We start from the raw sequence: 19,079 nt of genomic DNA on the forward strand, positions 1-19,079 counted from the left end.
TCCTCCTACGAGGATTTCTGCGTCTCATTATAGCATCTGCGCGACCGGCAGCAGCGTTCCGCGGGTCTAGAAGCTTCCTCGTCGTTCGGCGAAGGTTATCGCAGTGGAGCTCACTCCGCTAAACTGGCGTGCTGCAGGGATATGACAAGCCATCCGAGACGGCTGCCTCTTGCGGCACTGTTCTTGGGTGCGCGCGCTGGCGCCGCGATAGGTGGGGCGTGACGCCAGGTTTGTTGATTGCGGCGGCAGCTAGAGGGAAAAGGCTGGCCGGCCGAGGGGTCCGGTGCCCGCGCGAGGAAAACACGCGGCGCCTGGCACCGTTTGTTTCACGACCAATGTCAGCCGGCGGGCTGTCCTGACCTCGGTGCGGTTTTAGTGGCCACCAAGCCGCACCAAGAGGCATTTCCCGGGAACGCCACATCGTTGGTTCTGTGCTATCTGGAGGAAGTGGGTCTGGAATGTCTGAACGTGGCCCTAGATCCGAAAAACAAACCTTGTTTTGGTTATGTTTATTAGCAGTGGGTATGAGCGGTGGGAGGCCATCCTGCGCAGCGATGACTGGTAGAGATGGCTGGTAGAGAGAGCCATGACTGGTAGAGAGGAAGGCTGGTAGAGAGAGGCTCTCTCTACCAGTCATCGCCTGCCAGCGATGCCTGATAGAGAGAGCCATAGCGGCGTTGGAAGCCAGTGGTATCTTGGAAATAGATTAGCCACCTTCTTTCCTTCCTCTTTTTTTCTTTTTTGAATAAAGATATTTTCAACCAATCAATGAATCAATCTGCAGCTTACGGCGAATATGAGCCGTCACAATGTAGGCTAATGAGCGCTCACAAATTCTGCCGCGTGTGATTTTGTCTTTTCTCTCTGACGTCTTCCGTATCCTTTGAAAGAGGCGATCTCCCGCTTTGGGAGCGATAATGGAGTTACTCATCGCTTGATAAAAATTGCGCTCCACTGAAAGTGTGTACCATCTATGCTGTCGTTGAGAGTACCGCATTGTCGATTCCCCATGGGCCGGAATTGCAAAATACCTATGAAGAGCGTACATGAGAATGTTGGCGAATAAAATTAAACACAAAATTCGGCTCACAGGCCTTTTCAACTCGCCTCATTTATACGAGTAGGAACTAAGCCTTCAACAACACATTCGAAATATAAAGTTGCGAGAACAGGGTTGCGCGATACTATAGCATTACAAGAGGACATAAAAATTGAGCTGAAAAACTATAAACTATAAAATTACGAACTCAAAAGTTATTGAATGGCATGTCTGAAGCTTCCGTGGCTAACAACACGCATTTTCAACGAAAAAACGTACGTCCTATGGGAGGCTTCTATACAACCTGACACTATTTACTGGCGTGACCTATAATGACCACCGTCGGCTTTTCAAATAGCGTCCTGTCCACGCTGTGCGGTTCTCTGCGCCGATCTTGTTTTGCTTATCCACTTTTTTTTCTTTCCTGCGCCGCTGTACTGGCTTGCTCTGCATTTCTTCCTCACTTATCAAGTTGGTCATCCTTTGTCGCCTTTAATTCGTCATCTGAATACGAGGTTGCTGGACGCCGCCATCGATGTTACTTAATTCAATTATCGGCAGTGTTGTACGGAACGGTGTTCCAAGGAACGGCGTTACTGGAACTAGTTCCTTTTGGGATGAACGGAGGACCGCCACCATTCCATTAAGAGGGGGTGGAACTGTAATGGTAACTCGTTACGTTTACGAAGGAACCGCAGAGGGAACGGCGTTCCTTCTGTAAACACTACATCGCTAGGATTTCACTGTTTTTTGATGCCAAGGCTTTAGGGCGCTGAAGCTAGAATAAAAATTGCCCCCATCTCCCCGCGAGGGAACCCTGGTGTGATGCGGCGCATGCATACGCGAAATGAGAGAGTACACGTGTTTTAGCGACCACCACCTAGCTCTTTATTACATTTAAGAATGATGACTTTATGGTCAGTAAAGTGCACAGTGAGCGGTTGCCGCAGCAGTGGTCGAATCTTGGTTTCATCGTCGATGTTCGAGAAGAACGAGAGCGAGCGCTGACTGAACCGCCGCGGAGTGATACCCGCTTTACATTCACAGCGCTTGAAGGAGAGGAGACCGCGGAAGAGAGTCGCGCATGCGCGCACATGCGCACCGGAGCAGCTGTTAACGCAGCGTTAACGCAGCGAAGCGCGCGCCAACCAAGCGCGCCAGCTGTCGTTATGCTAATGCGCCGGAGTGAGAGTGTTGCGCACAGCTGTGGGAGAGACGAACGGAGGAGAGTCGCGCATGCGCAGGTGGCGTGCGGACGGACGCCGACGACGCAGGGGACACGCCTGAGAGCAAGAGATGCACCGCATCTAAAAGCCACAGGACTCCACTGGGTGTCTCTTGGTACAAGCAGAGTCCCTTAATACCAAAAGCATTGAAGGACTCTGGTACAAGCTACCCAATTTGCCCGCCCTTCTGAGGAGCGTGCTTCCTCGAAGGTCAAAGGCAGAAGAATAACCACGCAGCGGGCTGCAGCCTGTCGGGCAGGTCGCACGGGTGCACACGGCCTGGTCGCTACGTCTACGTCGGCTGCAGATGCACATAAGGCACGTGCTTCGGCGCAGCCTTTTGTTCGTCTTCCGCCGCAATGTTTTCTTGTGTGCGTAACAGTGGAACGCGAAAGCCGAGCAGGATAAGACGTGACTGTACCGTGCTCATCGCACACATGTTATCTACAGTACAGGCAGCCGTGCCAGCCGCAGGGGCCGTACGAGACTGCTCTGCTGTTTGTCAATGGGCACCTGCGTCGCCGGCGTTGCGTTCACCGCGTTTAAAAACTAGGGGTGAAGTTCTCCGCCTGAGATTCTTGAAATATTTCCGCTGCCGCCCAAAGCGCGGCGAGATCTATCCGATCTCATGCGCAACAGTAACCATCCCTGAGAGCTGCAAGCCGAATTGGACCTCGGACGTTCGATCGCCCCAAGGCACGGACATCGCGCTCGAACGCGCCGTCATAAACTTCCTCACGCACTGAGCGGACCATCGGTTTCATGATGTGCCCACTGCCAGGTTTATTTTGACGATTGTTTTTTGAAGTTTGCTTGGAGTTATTCCGCCTCCTTTCCTTCGCATCATAGCAGCGCGACGAATCTGGTGTGTTGTTACAGACTAGTTCCGACCAGTGCTTCAGGCGGGCACCGATGGCGAGCCCAGTAGCGTATACTCACGTAGGGTTACCAACCGTCCCGGATTATGCGGGACTGTCCCGACTTTTTAAACAACGTCCCAATTCCCGCATTGTCCCTGCCAGGACAGCTGTATCTCCAGGATTTGTTCCGGACCACCTAGCTAGGAATTTTTTTGCTATCCAAGGCGCGCTCAGCAAGGCATTTCACGCTTCGGAACCCAAAGATAGCGCGAACTTGTCCAGGCAGAGCTTCAGGTAAAGCTGAACTTCCGCGTGCAGCGCGACAACATGTACGAGTACATTCTCCAGCAAGAGCAAGCAATAATTGCGAGCGGCATTTAGCCAGATGAAGTACCACTTCAAGAGGCCGCCACAATAAAGAAACAATGAATTTCTCTGGAAAATAACGCCATAAAGAAAGATGATTTCGTTGCCTTGCTAAGTTAGGGTTCGCTATCCCCCCCCCCCCCCCCCCCCCTTCCCGTTCGGGCTTCTTTCATTTAAAAGTTTGTAACCCTAAGCCGGTGCCTGCTGCCGGACACAGAGTTCCTCCGTTCAGACGACGAGAAGCCGGAGGCCAAACTCAAACACCGTAGCATAAAGTTACAGCAGACAGGGCTGCGGCAAAAAAGCAACCATGAACTCTCTACCCGGCACAGTAACGCTCTGAGGCTTTGTTGTTGACGCACTGGCTCCGATGCTCGCGCGTGCGAGAATTTAGAGAGCAAACCGCAACAATCAAAGTTATGCGCACGCCACCTCAGAGTGTTTCAACGGGGATCCTACACAATAAATTAAAGCCGTTCCGCTCAACGTGAAAGCTGTCGGAAGTGCGGAGCAGTGATTGGCCAGAATGGGCTGCAGCGCCCTTATCCGCTCACTGCTGCCACCGAATGCATTTAAAATTTCCCGCCTTCGCAGTGCTCGCGCGATCCCTGCCTGAAACTGCGCTAACGGGAATTCTGTTCTTTTTGGGCTTGCTTTAATTTCGTATGCGAGCTGTTTTGCGTCATTTCGAACGGGTTCTTTTTTTTTTTTTTTTTTGTGGGGCTGGAGCCTTTGTGCGCCATTTCGAGAGAGCAATTTTTTCCTTGCGGGGCTGGAGCCTTTCTACGTCAATTCAAACGCGCCATTTCTTTCTTGCACGGCCACTTTTTTTGCTTACTATAGTATAAACCAAGCGTTCCTAACTAAGTGAACGCGCGAGCTGCCGGTTATATACACAGATTTTGCCTGAAATGTACCTGCAGTTTTCTTCGCGCTAAATGACTGGTAGATGACTGAAAAGCGCCAGCGGTTCACGGGGTTTGAACAGTTATGACTATATAAACCGCGTTGCTGTCGAAGCCTCAGCGTGACTACCTGACCCCTGTACAGAAGGCTCTACTTGGGTCCATTATCTCACCGCAGCGCCTGATTCCGGAAACCGCATCAACCGTTAGCGAGCTAAGATCACAACGCGAGCCCATAATGTGCTCTGCAATTTGTATACACGAAACAACCACTGGCCGTGGAGAGTGCGAGTTGTATGCTAGCGCACGCGTACGAGCGCATGCGGTGGCAGTTTCCTGAGCCTGATGGACTGAGCCAAGTTATTCTCAAGTACAACACGGTAGTAATTTCAAGAGTTGAGTTTTGTTGGTATACGGGTCTTCAACACTGCCAACAAGGTGTTGACAAAAAAAAACTGGTTCGTGTATATGAAACCAGCATCGAGATGCAACTGTTGCTGAGTTAGAAAAAATGACTCTACTAAATTGCGAATGTGTATTCTGGACATTCTTTTTTCATTCATACTTTATTAAAACGGGCTCAAGAACTGAAACCCTTCCCGTTCCACCGAGGTATAACGGGTAAATTAAATACATTGAAAATGGATGTATGAATGTTAAATAAAAAAAACGTAAAAAGGTAATTAAACAAGATAATTACGCAGAAAATGACTTACTAAAGAACAATAATAAATACAAAAGATCTAAAGGCTATCCGTTATTTGCCGCAGACTTTGTTTCTGCGTGTGAGTAAAATTGTGACAAAACATTTGAGGGGTTAGTATTGTTGAATATTAGGGTTAACTAGTATTGTCATTTCTACTAAAATTTTTATTGTTTTTGTATGTTTTATTAACTCCGGTTTCCTTCTTACGAGATAATTTCTACGGATATCAAGAAGTTGTTCTCTGTGTTTTTTTTTTTGTTATTGGGCAGTCCTGTAAATAGTGATCAAAACTGTCTGCTGGTAGGTTACATTTACATATGCTATTATTTGCAATGGCGAACCTATGAAAATAAAACGGAAATCTACCGTGTCCAGCGATAAACTGTGATGTGTAATAATTGGTGGGAAAGTGGTCCGGAATTTTGTAAATATTCTTTTTCCATTGAAATGTGTAGCTTTCATTTCCTTCTTGTTGCCACTCAACATTCTAAGGTTTTCTTAGGTTAATATTGAGCTGTTTTTTGATAAATTGTAGTGTAATAGGCCAGTCAATTTTTTTCGCCATATTTTGCTGCTTTTTTAGCCATTTCGTCCGCTAGTTCGTTACCGACATTGTCACTGTGACCTTTAATGTAAGTTAACGTTATTTTGACCTGTTTTGCTATTTTGTTTAGCAGTTCTTTAATTCTAAATATATTTGGGTTCCGAGTATTTGGATTGCTAATTGCTTTTAGGGTTGATAGGTTTTTAGAATACAACTGTACGTTACCTTTGAAGCTGTTTGGAGGTATTCAAGTGCTTTTAAAATCGCGATTCCTTCTGCCTCAAAGTTATTGCTGTACTCCGGAAGTTTGTATTGTTTGGTTTCTACTATTTTGCCGGATTTGTCTAGAATTATAAAAGCTGCTCCTATGTCGGTTTTATCTTGCGAGACGTCTGTAAGTACTACAAAATCTGTCTGCGAAATTGTTTGGGTAAGATAAGTAAAAGATATCTTATCTGCTGGATGCAGCTGCCATGTATCTACTTTGTTACTCATTTGGTCTCCCGTAAAAGCGCTGTTTTTCCAGATGAACATTTTTCCGGCGAAAAGTATGTTAAATGTTTCGATTTCTTTTTCGATCGACAGATGAATTGGTGGGACATTAGCTACGATGTTTAAGGCCGGATTGGATACTGTTTTAAATGCTTTGGTAACTTTAAGGAGGCTTGTTCTTTGAATACTTCTTAGTTTTTTTCTTATTAGTACCTGTTTTTGATACCAAATTGGAGCGGCATAAACTATGATTCTTTCTATAGCTCTGATATAAATTTGTTGTAGGTGTTTGCTGGTAAGCTCCCAGTTGTATGCTGTAAATTTTCCTAGGCTGTTTATTATTTGGTTTACTTTTTCCTTTACATAGTTAATATGAGGGATAAAACTGAGCTTGTTGTCTATATAGGCGCCTAATATTTTAATTTCTTTACAGAATTTAAGATTTTTGTTTCCTAGTTTGATAATGGGAGGTCTTTTAATGTACTTGTCCCCTATTACAGTGATTTTTGATTTTGTTGTGTTAAATGTAAGTTGTTTGTCTATTCCCCAGTTTTCTACTATTTTGAGCGCTTGGGTTGCCTTTTGTTCGATATTATTTCTTGAATTGTCTCTTATTACTAAGGTGATGTCGTCGGCAAAAGCCTGAATATATACATCGCTAGGAAATTTTCTGTTTAGGAGATCTAAAATTGTTATGTTCCAGAGTAATGGATTTAAAGGTGACCCCTGCGGAGAGCCTGACTTAAGATAGAGTTGAATTCTTGATTTCTCTATGTTATAGATAATTTTTCCATTTTTAAAAAAGTTATGAGTCGAAATGATCAGATTTTTCGGACACCCTGATTTTTTTAGAGTTTACAATGACAGATGATTTGATACAGCTAAATGCGTTCCTTATGTCTAAAGAAATGACAACACCTACCGCTTTATCTATTCTTGCTTGATCAATTTTCTTTTTTAACTCGTTTAAGGCCATGGTTGCCGACGTGTTATGGGTAAATCCGAACTGTTTTGTACTATGGAGTTTTTTCTTGGTTAAGAAGTAATATATTCTGTCTTTAATTATTTTTTCAAGTATTTTTCCTAGTATAGAGTTGACTGCTATGGGTATATATTTGTTGGCTCCTTGGTTATCTCCTGATTTTGGTATTAGGATTACATATGATTCCTTCCACCGTGATGGAATGTATCCTGTTTTGATACATGCATTGTAAAGATCAAGAAAGAATAATTTTTGGTAATTATATAGACATTGTACAAACGTGGCTCGTAGGCCATGTAGTCCAGGAGCTAAATTTCTGCGTAATTCAGAAATGACTGCGTTATTTTAATTTCAGAAATAACAGCTTCATCGCTATCGCTTTCAAGAAGAATTTCTTCTTCGTCACAAACCTTGTCGACATCGTATAACTCTCTTAATATATGCTCAACTGTTTCTTCGGTTGATTTTGTTTTTCCTCCACTTTCTTTTTCTAAACTTGAAATGATGATTGGTTGGTTTACTGTTCCTCTGGCTAATTTATACGGTAATGTGAATGAATTTTTATGAACTTGTGAACAAAGTTGTTCCCAACTTTTTCTTTTTGCTGTGGCTAAGTTATCATTGTAAGCTTTGTGTTCATTATAGTACTCGCGCTTAAATTGTTCCCTGATTTCTCCTCGCGATTTTTGATACCTCCTTCTTAGTGCTCTTACTTACTTTCTCTCGATTTCAAGTTCAACTGTCCACCACGGTTTTGGTTGTGTGTGGGGTGGTTAAACTTTTTTGCTATGTTTACTTACTAATTTTTTCTATTTTATCATACAATGTGTTCACAGCATTTTCGATTTCTTGTGTTGTTTTAATCCCGTTTCTAGCGGTTTCTAACCAAGTGTCCTTTTTTAAATCTTCTAGGACATGTTTCTCACCTTTCAGGGTGAGATGGTACTTGGGTTATTTAAAGATATCGTATACAAGTAAACTAATAAATTTTTGGTCGCTGCTGTTGTATTCTTCGAGTACTTCCCAGTGAATAACTTCTGGTAATAACGCTTGCCCTAAAATGGTTACGTCGATCCAACTCCTACCTATACTGTTTTCGAATGTCGGAGGTGAGGTAGAGCTATTTATAACAGAAAGGTCGTGCCTAAGGGAAAGTTCAAGTCGTCACCCCTTGTATCGGTTATATCTCCTCCCCATACTCTGTGTTCAGCATTGAAGTCACCCAGTAGTACTACATGGTCTGTAGAAAAATCTTGAAAGAGTTTTAATCGGTTTAACGTGTTTTCGAAGTCGTCTCTGGGAGGGGCGTAGCAATTAATTATAATGAATTCCTTTTCTTCCCAGTTTACCTTCGCCGAAATTATTTTTTGGTCGAATATGAGAGGGAATATTTTTACATCTGGAGAATGATTTACTAGAGCGACTTTCGGGTTATTTGTGTGTGCTATGACTTGATGTCGGATGGGAAAACCTATAACCTTTCCTTCAACATGATAAGGTTCCTGTATTGCTGAGATGTGATTATGATTTTTGTTATGGTAGAAACTTAACGCCTCGTTCCCTTTGGCACACTTTGCCAAATTAACTTGGATAATGTGTAGTGATGACCGTGGCTGCGAGAGTTTTCGCTGGTCCGAGTACTTCTTCGCCATAGTGTTATGTATGTGTGTGTTGTGAGTGTTGTAGTGATGAGAGTGTGTTTGCGTTGACCGATTCATAGCAACTCACAATTTTAGAGCGTCCAACTAAGTCCACTTCACGCAACACTGAACTTAGCTAAATGTTGAATTACTTGCCACTTGCGTTGTCGAAGCAGAGCTACACAGTCGGTTCAATTCAATCGGAAGAGAATCGCCTTTTGTTCTTGTCGCTGCCTCTGAATGTACGTCGGGCATGTGTTCTCCATCACTGAGTGCCTTATGACGACCTTCTCAACCGTTCCTTGGCTTTCTTCCGCACAGATGCAACAATGAGGTTCTACACTAGCGCAGTTCTGGTAGTAGGGATTTCCCCCACATTTGGCGCATCGTGGTCTCCTGTTGATGTCACAGTGTTTTTCGGAGTTGCCGTAGCTCTCACAACGCTTGCATCTTGGAAGGAAAACGTTGTTGAAGTACCTGCAGCTTGTCCATCCTATGTACAGTCTCTCTTTCAAAACGATGCTCTGATAAGCTTGCAGTTTTGTTGACAGAACGGCTGTTGTGCCATTCTTTCCCTTCCAATGGTTGAGAACTTAGATGTCGTCGGGGTCGCAGGATAGTCGATTCTGGTTTACTAAGACTGTCGGAATGTCTTCGACTGAAACGTCGTCTTGGATACCTATTACCTTCACCTGGGGAAGTTTTGTCTTGGGTTCCCTTGTTTGTATTTGGTGGGTTGCTGGATTTTTCGGGATTTCTTCAGACAGTTTCTTCAGTCCTTCCTTTGACGTCGAGGTCACTACGATGCCTTCTCTTCCTTGTCGAAGGGAGACTTCTGTTAGGCCGAATTTTCCTGGGTCAATGTGTTTTTGGAGTATTTCAACTATCTTTGCTCCTTTTAGTGTGGGTGACGTCACCACTAGCGCGGTGCGAGGTGGCGGCTGGTTGGTTCTTGTTTGTACTGGGTCTTTGTCGTTCTTTCACATCAATTCCTTGAACAGTTCTTGCGTAACTAAGACCTCCTCGGTTGTGTTTGCTGATAGTCTTTTTCATGCCGGAGATCTCTCCTCTAAATCGCTGCACGTCGTGAGATGCTTGTAATGTGAGCTCCTTCATTTGGATGAACTCTTTCAGCAGTGTGTCCACTGCTTGCTTCAGACCTTTCACATTTTTCGTAAATGTCGCGATTTCCATGAGTGCGCTGATGAAACGCTCATCACAGCTGGTTATTTTTGTTAGCAGGTCACTGCTGTCATCACAGACTCTAATATTGTATCAGCATTTATTAAACGCGCATGTATTGTTCCTGTCGATGCACTTTCTGGCGAAACACATTTATGTTCGTGCCCGCGAGTAACTTTTTATTTGCCCATCTGCAGCGCAGAATCCTGACTGCGCCTTTGAAGACCCAAGTGGAAAGTGCCATATGTGTTCCACTTGAAATAAGCGAGCACCACACTTGCAGTTAAAAATGTCTGGAATATGTTCGGTGCTTCGTGAAAAAAAAATCCTCTAGGAGCGTTACGTTGAATTCTTTTTATCTCAAGATAATCTGCTGCCGGCGGTGTATATTTTCGAATAATATACGTGGTGTGATGTGTGTGTCAAATTGCTCCCTTCAATTCGCCCCACGATTATCCGACAAGACATTTTAACTGCAAAAATCAAATATAACGTCATTGCAACGACACGTTACAACCTTCGTAGTGTAAATTGAACGCGTTCCTTTCTCAATATAGGAACTTATAACGGGAACTCGTGTAAAAATTGGAAAGGAACAAGAAAAGAGCATTCGTTCCTGTTTTGGAGGAACGTGTACAACACTGATAATCGGTGAGTTGCGCTTAGTCCTTGCCGATTCCCCCTGGAGGGAGTGCACACCTTCTTTAGGCTCCAAAGTGTGCCCAAATGAAGAGCACTTTTGAAAGCGGAGGCATTTTTTTATTGAATTGGAGAAAGCATACTCCGGGCTGACGTCCACGAAATACGCACCCGGACATTTCACACAAAATATTTCCGGCCTACTTAAGCTTGCTTACGTGCTTCGAATGCGAAAGCCTTGCCTACTTCTGGTGCGCGTACCGTCTACACGCAAGTTGACCCGTCGACACACCACGGGGGCTGTTTTACCATTTTTAATCCATTTTCACCCACTACAACAGCCTTGTTGGGACGAGGAAACGCAGGTCACTGACAAAGTCAAAAAAGCGGTTTGACGTTTCGGTACCCCTAGGGGTACCTTGTTCACAATGAGCATGTGCGTAAAAAACGAAGCCATATATTGGGCATGAGGCGTCGCAATCAGGTCGTATAGATATGGTGCAGATTGCCGCCCGTTCTGTTGATACAGTCGGGCGTCGTCTGAATGATGAGGGATTCGAGCAGCAGTCGAGAAGACAGATTGCGGTCGGTTGTCAGAACTTTCGCCTCGTCCCAGTCGACCACGTGTCCCGTTTTCTCACAGTGCTCCGCCAGTGCGCCTGTTTTTGCATGGCCCTTGTTTACGTCGTTCTGGTTCTGGGTTAATCTTCTTTGAAGATTGCCTGTTTCGCCAATGTACACTAATTTGCATTCGGTGCAAGGAATCTTGTAAATAACACCTGGAAACTTGGAACGTGAGACGGGCTCTTTTACGTTGAAGAGTCCAGAACGCAGTTTGCTAGTGGGCACGTGCGCGATGTGCGCACCACGTTTCTTGAAAATGCTTGCAAAAGCTTCTTCACTAATGTGTGGGGCGTAGGGAATTGCAGCATGTTTTGTCGCGGTCCTTGTGGACGCTTCTGCCTGCTCATTTCGATGCGGATTCGTGTTCGTAGCCCTCTTTGCCTCTTTTCGGATAAAGTGTTTTGGGTAGCCATTCCATTGCAGGTCTCTTTCGATCGTCTTCATTTCTTCTCAGGCTTTCCGGGTCAGAGCACGTCCGTTTCGCTCTGTTGACAAGTGACGTCACCACTGAACGTTTATTGGACACGGGGTGCACCGACTGAAAGCTGTGGTACCTTCCGGAGTGCGTAGGTTTCCTGTATATGCTGAACGACAGTCCACTCGGGGAGCGTTTTACGAGCGCGTCCAGAAAAGGAATACTGCCATTCAATTTGGCCATTTTTTACTTGGTCAGTGACCTACGTTTCGTGGTCCCAACAATGCTTTTCCCTGACCACACGCTATTCCGTCAAACTCTGGACTACACTCCAACAGCCCTGCGCTAATTTATTTTGTTTCACCCTAATCCATCTAATTCCCTTTAATTCAGCATAAACCACCTTAATTCATCTTAGTTAACCTTAACTCATCTTACGCCGACATAACTTTCCTTTCAAGTCGTTTAGTAAGGCGCCAAGTGCCCGCTCCATATGTCATCACCTCACATTTATTTCTGAACTGGCCGCTGAAAGTTCTACCTGGCCGGCAGGCCCGCACCATTTCGTCCGCAGGCTTTCACGTGTCTCCCGAAGTGGACCGCAATAGCACGTGCTAGAACCCGCGGCCAAGTCCAAAGCCGATGCTCGCGCTAAGAATACATAGGAAATGCTGTTCGCCAAGAATGCTATCATAGCTCAGTCAGATGAACGCAGGTTTTTGAACGAGGGACAGATGTTCGGTGCCTCCACAGGGAGGCGTTTCTTTTTTTCCTTTCCAATTGGGTGCACGGGACCAATGGGTCCAATTGGGTGCACGAAGGGTCCCGGGACCGCCATAACCACATTTTTTTTTCCTGGAGGCTTCGGGGATTTTTGGTGCGACGGACGAATTTGTGTCGGCCTAAACAGCTTATCTGTTAAAATACACTAACACAAACAAATACTCCAGATAATTCTCCTGCAGTCTAGGATCGCCTTCACCTTCTGTGGAGGAGGTGTGGCCGCAGGGTCCATAGTGATTCTGTAAAAACTAGCTGCAGCGAGTCTACTGTCGAGGTTACTTGTAGGCTATATTCAAGAGCAGCGGTAGACTCAGCGATAAACGTAGCGAAAACAAGCGCGTTGGTGCTCTCATCTCAAAAGGATATGGTTACGGATCCTGTGCAACTTGTTTGCGTTGTATTTCAATTGAACACTTTATCGCACGGCGTGGGTATTGTGCACAGATCACCAACACCAGCAGCTGCACGCTAAAGACAATCTGTTTCCGCCTGCTCCAGACTGGCGGGATGAGCGGGAAGGGTGGGGGACATGTGTCGATTTGCCTTACCCTTGCTTTTCAGTGGGCTCATAAGATGACGAAGTAGGTTCGAAGTTTTGTAGGAGGTCAGCGTTTTTCTGGCGGCTGTCGCAAAGTTGCAGCCTATTTTTTTTTCATTTTTGCTTAGCGACTGTGCCTACTCCGCCGCCTGTTGAGTGAGCAGAGAAATCGGAAATTGTGGCGCTGGCATTTCCACCTACGAGTAAGGCTTTGCCGTGCTTTCAAAAGATGGAGTAAACTCGCGTCCACACAGGGAGTCTGGTACGTGTTGTTTACAGTTCGTGTGTTAGCTTGTACTGCCTGTAGGGGGTCGTCTATTTAAGCAGTCAATGAGTGGCTGGGGTCGGCCGTGTGGCTGCACATGGCCTTACGAAAATGATTACAGTTCGTAACCCACGCTTTTCCAAATCGTGGCTTCTAGTCCTGGTTACGCAAGAGGAGGTGAATGCTGTCATGGTCTGAGCCTAAGCTAGTGCGCGTCGATGATCGCGTGACGTCGAGCTGGCTTCAAAACAAAAGCAGGTCCTGGCAGGTACTGGTGCCAGCTTGGGTCTGAGTGTTTGGGTCGTTCAGTCGGGTGAAATTAAGTGGCTTTACGCTCTAGTCAACTTACCGCCATTTCTCGGTGCCGTACTTCTAGCCCCAAAGTTGATGGGGGCATCGAAGCCTCTCACACCGTACGGAGGTTACGCCGGGCAACATCGTCATACGTCGTGTATCGAACGTCAGGTTTCTTGGTGGAGGGCCAAAAGTAGACGTTGAGGCTCAAGAGATTGGATTTTAGTTTGGTCGAGGGGGATAAGATATTCGGAAGTGGGTGTTCGCAAGCTTGTTGTGGAATGGTGTGCCCTTAACCCGCCTGAATGGAGATGCTACAAGCCTCGCAAAGTATTGGGAAACAGCTGCAGCCGCGGGAAATATTTCGTCCACTAGTGGTCACTCCACTAGAAAAATATCTGTTTTTACGCAGCAATGAAGTCATTACAACGCACAAAATGACCCTGTTGGAGCTGCTTTACACACATACAAGAACCTTCCGGCAAAAGTTTTCCCCTGTAAGGATACTCGACGTCAAGCCAAAATATACAGCGTTTATGAACGTTTGAAAAAGAAAATGTTGAAAAATCAACTATGCTAGTCGAGCAGGCAGACACCGTACCAGTGAGGTTTGCCTATGTACTTTCATGTTTATATAAAAAAAGGATGGGTCCGGACTGGCAAGTAAATTATAGGTCCGGTATTACAAGTACTCACCTACGGTGTTACAAGTTCTCTTCGTTACAGCCCCTATTCATTAACACGACATCTTGTGCCAGAAATCACAGGTCACCTGCGCGCTAAGCGACACGGGCTACGTTGAGGAATGAAACCAGCCCCACCTCACTCACCGCGCCGTTTTTAGGGAGCAATTTGTCGGCGAGCGTACCCCATTTGCAACGCACGCAATGGGAGTTCGCTACCTAAAAAGCGGCTCGTGGTGATGATAAGCTTGACTGCTCACGTACAGATCGCCAGCCGTTACGCCCTACGAATTTGTGCTTTAACGAACTTGGGAGAATGAGATTAAACTACTTTGCAAACCTTCGGGATAGCCATGCTGTAGTCATCCAGGTTACCTAAAAAATACTTGATGCCTGGTTCGCCAAGTTTCTTAGGGGCAAAATGACCCAACAAACAACGAGCATCACGAAAAGTGTTTTTATGAAGTCATACAGCAAAAAAAAAATTAGTGCCCTTGCACTCTGTGAAGAAGGAGGACTTGCGAGGTTGGGCGCAGTCCACGGAGTGCCCGATACAAAACATATTTCTTTGTAATTTGCTACTGAGCATACGTTCTACCTAAATGAAACTTGGAAAGACCCGGGCTTTAGTCTCGCGGACAAACATGGAGCTGTCTGTTTCCCTCGCGTGTAGTGTTTCCCTCCAATCTTTCCCTCCACCCAATCCCCATCCAATCCAGACCAATTCACTCGACCACTGAGGGGATACCGAAGAGGTCGCGTTGGGCCGTATGACGTCCACATTTAAACCTCTCGCCTGCACAACGGGCATGTCATTAGCAGGGACATGAAACCTACAGCTTCGCATGGACGGCCATCCCCCTTCCCAACCCGTGCACGCCGCCAACCTGTTATGTTCGCGTGCTTAGACGGGAAAGAAACCTTCGAAAATGTCGGTCTGAAATACCTTAAAGCTGAAAGTGATATTGGCCCAAGTCAGCGTTCAAAGCGGGCAAGCAGCCATTCATCATGGCGGCATTCGCAGCTACTCGACAAGCTGGAACTTGAGGCTGCAACGGCGGCGGCAGCGACTTTAGGTTCTTCTCGCGCCTATTCACGCCGCGGTTCGGGCCGACAGTTCTTCAATTCCGGTTCTTCCTTAAAGCGAACGACTTGCGTCCGCTTCATAGCGAGTTAAACCTTTTAATGCCTCGAACTCTATTCCAGCGGACAAATATGTGGTTGTACGTTTCCCTCCCCCGTCGTAGGCATTTTACTCTTCCTGTGCACACCAACCCGGACCCAAACCACTCGATTACGAAGAAGAGGTGACAGGGCGGATTGAGCCATGAGACTTTCACGTTTAAATCCCCCACCAGCATAACGGGCACGTCACGCGTAGCGACATGAATCCCAGCTATGCGTGCATGCCGACTCCTTCCACGCCCAACCCCTGCACGCATAAGCCGGCAACCGGTGATGGGCGCACATTTAGTCGTGAAATGCACCGGTGAAAATGGCGCTCGGAAAGCCTTTCAAGCCGAAGAAGAATTATGGGATCACGCCATCGTTCCCACCGGGCAAGTGGCTCTTCCATCGGGAGGAATTCGCACATACTGCATGAGGTCGAATTTGAAGTGGCAGCGGCGGCGGAGGCTTTCCGTCGTTCTTGCGCATAGTCGCGATTCTGTGTATTTTTCGCAATGATCTTTTAAAGGCGCTACCGCCGTTGTCGCCGATTGCCCAGTTTGTGGAAGAGGCATCCGTTGGGCCAAGGGGAATAATAATTGTAATAGAGAGGTCGACGGTGGCGAGGTGAAGCCCAGGGGCGGCGCCGAGTACACCAGTTTTACCGGAATGAAATAGGGGGGGGGGGAGGGGTGGAGGGGGGGGGGGGCAAGCGGTTAGAAATACCGCTTCGCATTAAAAGGCATCTGGTTTCCTAGCCGGGCGTACCTATGTACTGGAAAGGTCTCTTGAAAAATAGCTGTATAAGCAGACAACCGTTCTAAGTTAAACGCGCAAAACTGGTAGCGCTAACACCAAAAAGCATCAATTCGCTAGTGATGGTCCGTCCTAACTCCTTGATTGAAAGGGCCAAAAATCACAACCGTGACAACGAAGCTTACAACAAGAACTGCCCTTGCCTGAGGCCCTTTTTTTCGACGTCATGGATACGCTGTGAATTCACCATGTTTTTTGCGTATGCAAAATGTAAGCAATCAGTGACGCACGTGCGCACGTATAGGTATGACGACATTCAGTGTAATGGGACGCTCAGCTTATAAAGGTCATAACCAGCGATGAAATATTCCGCATAAAAGATATGAAAACCTTTACATGTCTTTTAAAAATGCTTGCGGCAGCTGAGGCTGGCCAAGGAGGTAAATTTTTTTAGGTTAAAATTCGCGTCATTGGCTCAAAGCGATCACGTAACGTTGATCTAGAAGCTACGAAAGCCACCGAAAGGCACGTGTTAACCTAAACAACATTACACCATCATGTTTGCCGTTGCCATTTCTTTCAGTCTTTTTTAGAAACATATTTCAGGGGTGCTATTCCAAAAGGCCCGAGTTTGAGCGAAACTCGGGCAAGGCGGAGCTGTGGTGACTGTATTAAGCTCATGATAATATTTGGGGGCTGGGTTAAAATGGTTTAAAATGCGATTCACCCTATATGCTGATTATTGAGGGGATGTAACCGGTCCAGGGTAGCGCGCTGCAAGGATGCACCACTAGGGCGTGGGACATCTTTCAGTGCTTTCTCTCGCTCTACTGCTGCACTGGTGGCTACTGGGGGCAAGCGAATCCAACTACTTTATTTTATTGTACTTTTACGTTATTATTCTGCATTTCACTGGAAATTTCACTTTATTTTTTATTCCTGGCATTCATGAGCTTTTTGCTTGAAATTGTTCGCCCTGAGAAGAAGATTCTGCCGTAGGTTGCACACAGTGCAATCACGTGACTATGGCCAACTGGGAAAAAAAAAGAAAGCAGATGATGGAAGCGCGCCACATTCAAATCAGTTGCGGCTCGTATTACGCTATCGAAACCCCCTGCTTTCCGACACAAACTTTCTTCGGCGCAGTCCCGTCTGCTTACGTTGTTTTAAGGCGAAAGCCTGGCGATACGTACTAGCGACTTCTTTCCTAATACATTGTACTTGTGCCTTTTTTCTCGCTTTCGTTTCTTGGTCATCTGGCACGGATTACTTTAAACGGCTTCTTTTCTGCTATTACATGTTTGCGTCGGTTTCTTCTCTTTCATTTCATCGCCTTAGTGTGCAAACAGACTGGAATACGCCACAGCCGTCCTAGAATGGGAGTTCTGCGAGGGTGGTGTGCACATGTCCTACTCCCGTGACATCACGTTCAGGCTCCACGCTGCAGGCACAATTCCACAACTGGTACTCTTCGAATTCACAGTTTTATCAATTTTGCGAACCGGGCACGCTACTTCCTCAAAGCTCACAATTGTGGGCCAATCCCCCAAGTGGCCACTTGTTACGAAGGAAGAAATAGCAACAAGGACAACTACTTTTCAGATTTGTTAGGTTATTTTATTTTGCTCTTCACCGCTCTTCTTCGAAGAAGCTCTCCGCCGTCTTTTTTTTCCATACAGTTCAATCCACCCACAACCTCTCTTTCTTCGCGCCCTTCCCCCTCCCGCTAACCCTCTCTCTGGCGCCACGCGATTACTTTAATTATTAGCTCTCCCCTTTACTCGCTTTCCATGCTGTGCTTCCTGCCATACTACGGTGACGCTGAACAAACCCAGTTGAAATGTGCAAAGATCGCCTCTTACGATAGGCACGCGCCGTTGATTGTGTTCTAGCGAGAATAATGAACGGACGCAACAGGCCAGCAAGCTATCGGGCTATGCGCCGTACCAGCATCAACGATGTGGAAGAGGAAGGTAGGATTATGTCCAATCCAGACGCGAAGATATGCGCCAAAGACGTGTCAGAGGAAGAAGATGATCCCCATCAAGTGCATGCGCGCGAAACGATATGGGTTGTCTCAACGCTGAGACGTGCGTTCCTATCGGCTTCACCCCTGCGAATAAACCACTGGTGCGTCGACTGTCTCTATGACAGTATATGTAATACATATAAGCGCATCCTGCCAGTAACTTTTTCACAAGAAATGCGCGTCAGGCAACCTCTCGAGGGAGCCTGTCTGCCGCACTGATGATGAACAAAACGCACGGTCATGCAACGCTTCGTTCGAAACTGTTTTGAGAGCAGGCGATAACTGAAGGGCACGCTCCGGTTGCAGACGGATAGACGCGCGGTAGCTCCATTGATTGATTGCGCACACACTGACTGACGGTCGACTGGTGGCGGTCGATGGTGCGGTCGCCACCAACGCTTCTGTAGAAGCTGCCCGTCGTGTAAAACCGCAGTGCACACCACACTTTCTCCGCGATGGTCATGGAGCGACAGCCATTTCTAAGTCATCGCCAACGGGGGTCTGTCGCCAGACGACTGCACAACCAATGAACAGCACTTTTCTAGAGATAAAAACGGGCTCGAAATTCCTCTTTCGTTAAAAAGACCTGTCGGGGTATAAATATGCCTGACCGCGACCATAAAAATAAACCACGCCGCAGCAGCGGCCACCACGGGCGTCCCGAGTTCAACTCGGCCGTGTAAAACCATGCCCGAGTTTCCTCCTAGTTCTAATGCAGAGATGGCAAAATTAATTCTAAAAAGTAATTAACAAAGCCATCCGCACCGGGCAGTCAAGGAGAACTTAGCCGATGACATATGGAGCGGAAATTTGGTGCCTTACTAAACTGCTTGAAAGCAACTTTAGGTCGGATCAATGGGCCATGGGACAAATAATGATTGGAGTAACACTTAGAGGCAGGAAATGCTCTTCGTGGATCAGAGAACAAACTAGGGTAGGTACAC

This window comes from Haemaphysalis longicornis, unplaced genomic scaffold (assembly GCF_048455015.1).
Source record: "Haemaphysalis longicornis isolate Haplotype H1 unplaced genomic scaffold, Haemaphysalis longicornis Haplotype H1 scaffold_1, whole genome shotgun sequence".
Lineage (NCBI taxonomy): Eukaryota > Metazoa > Arthropoda > Arachnida > Ixodida > Ixodidae > Haemaphysalis > Haemaphysalis longicornis.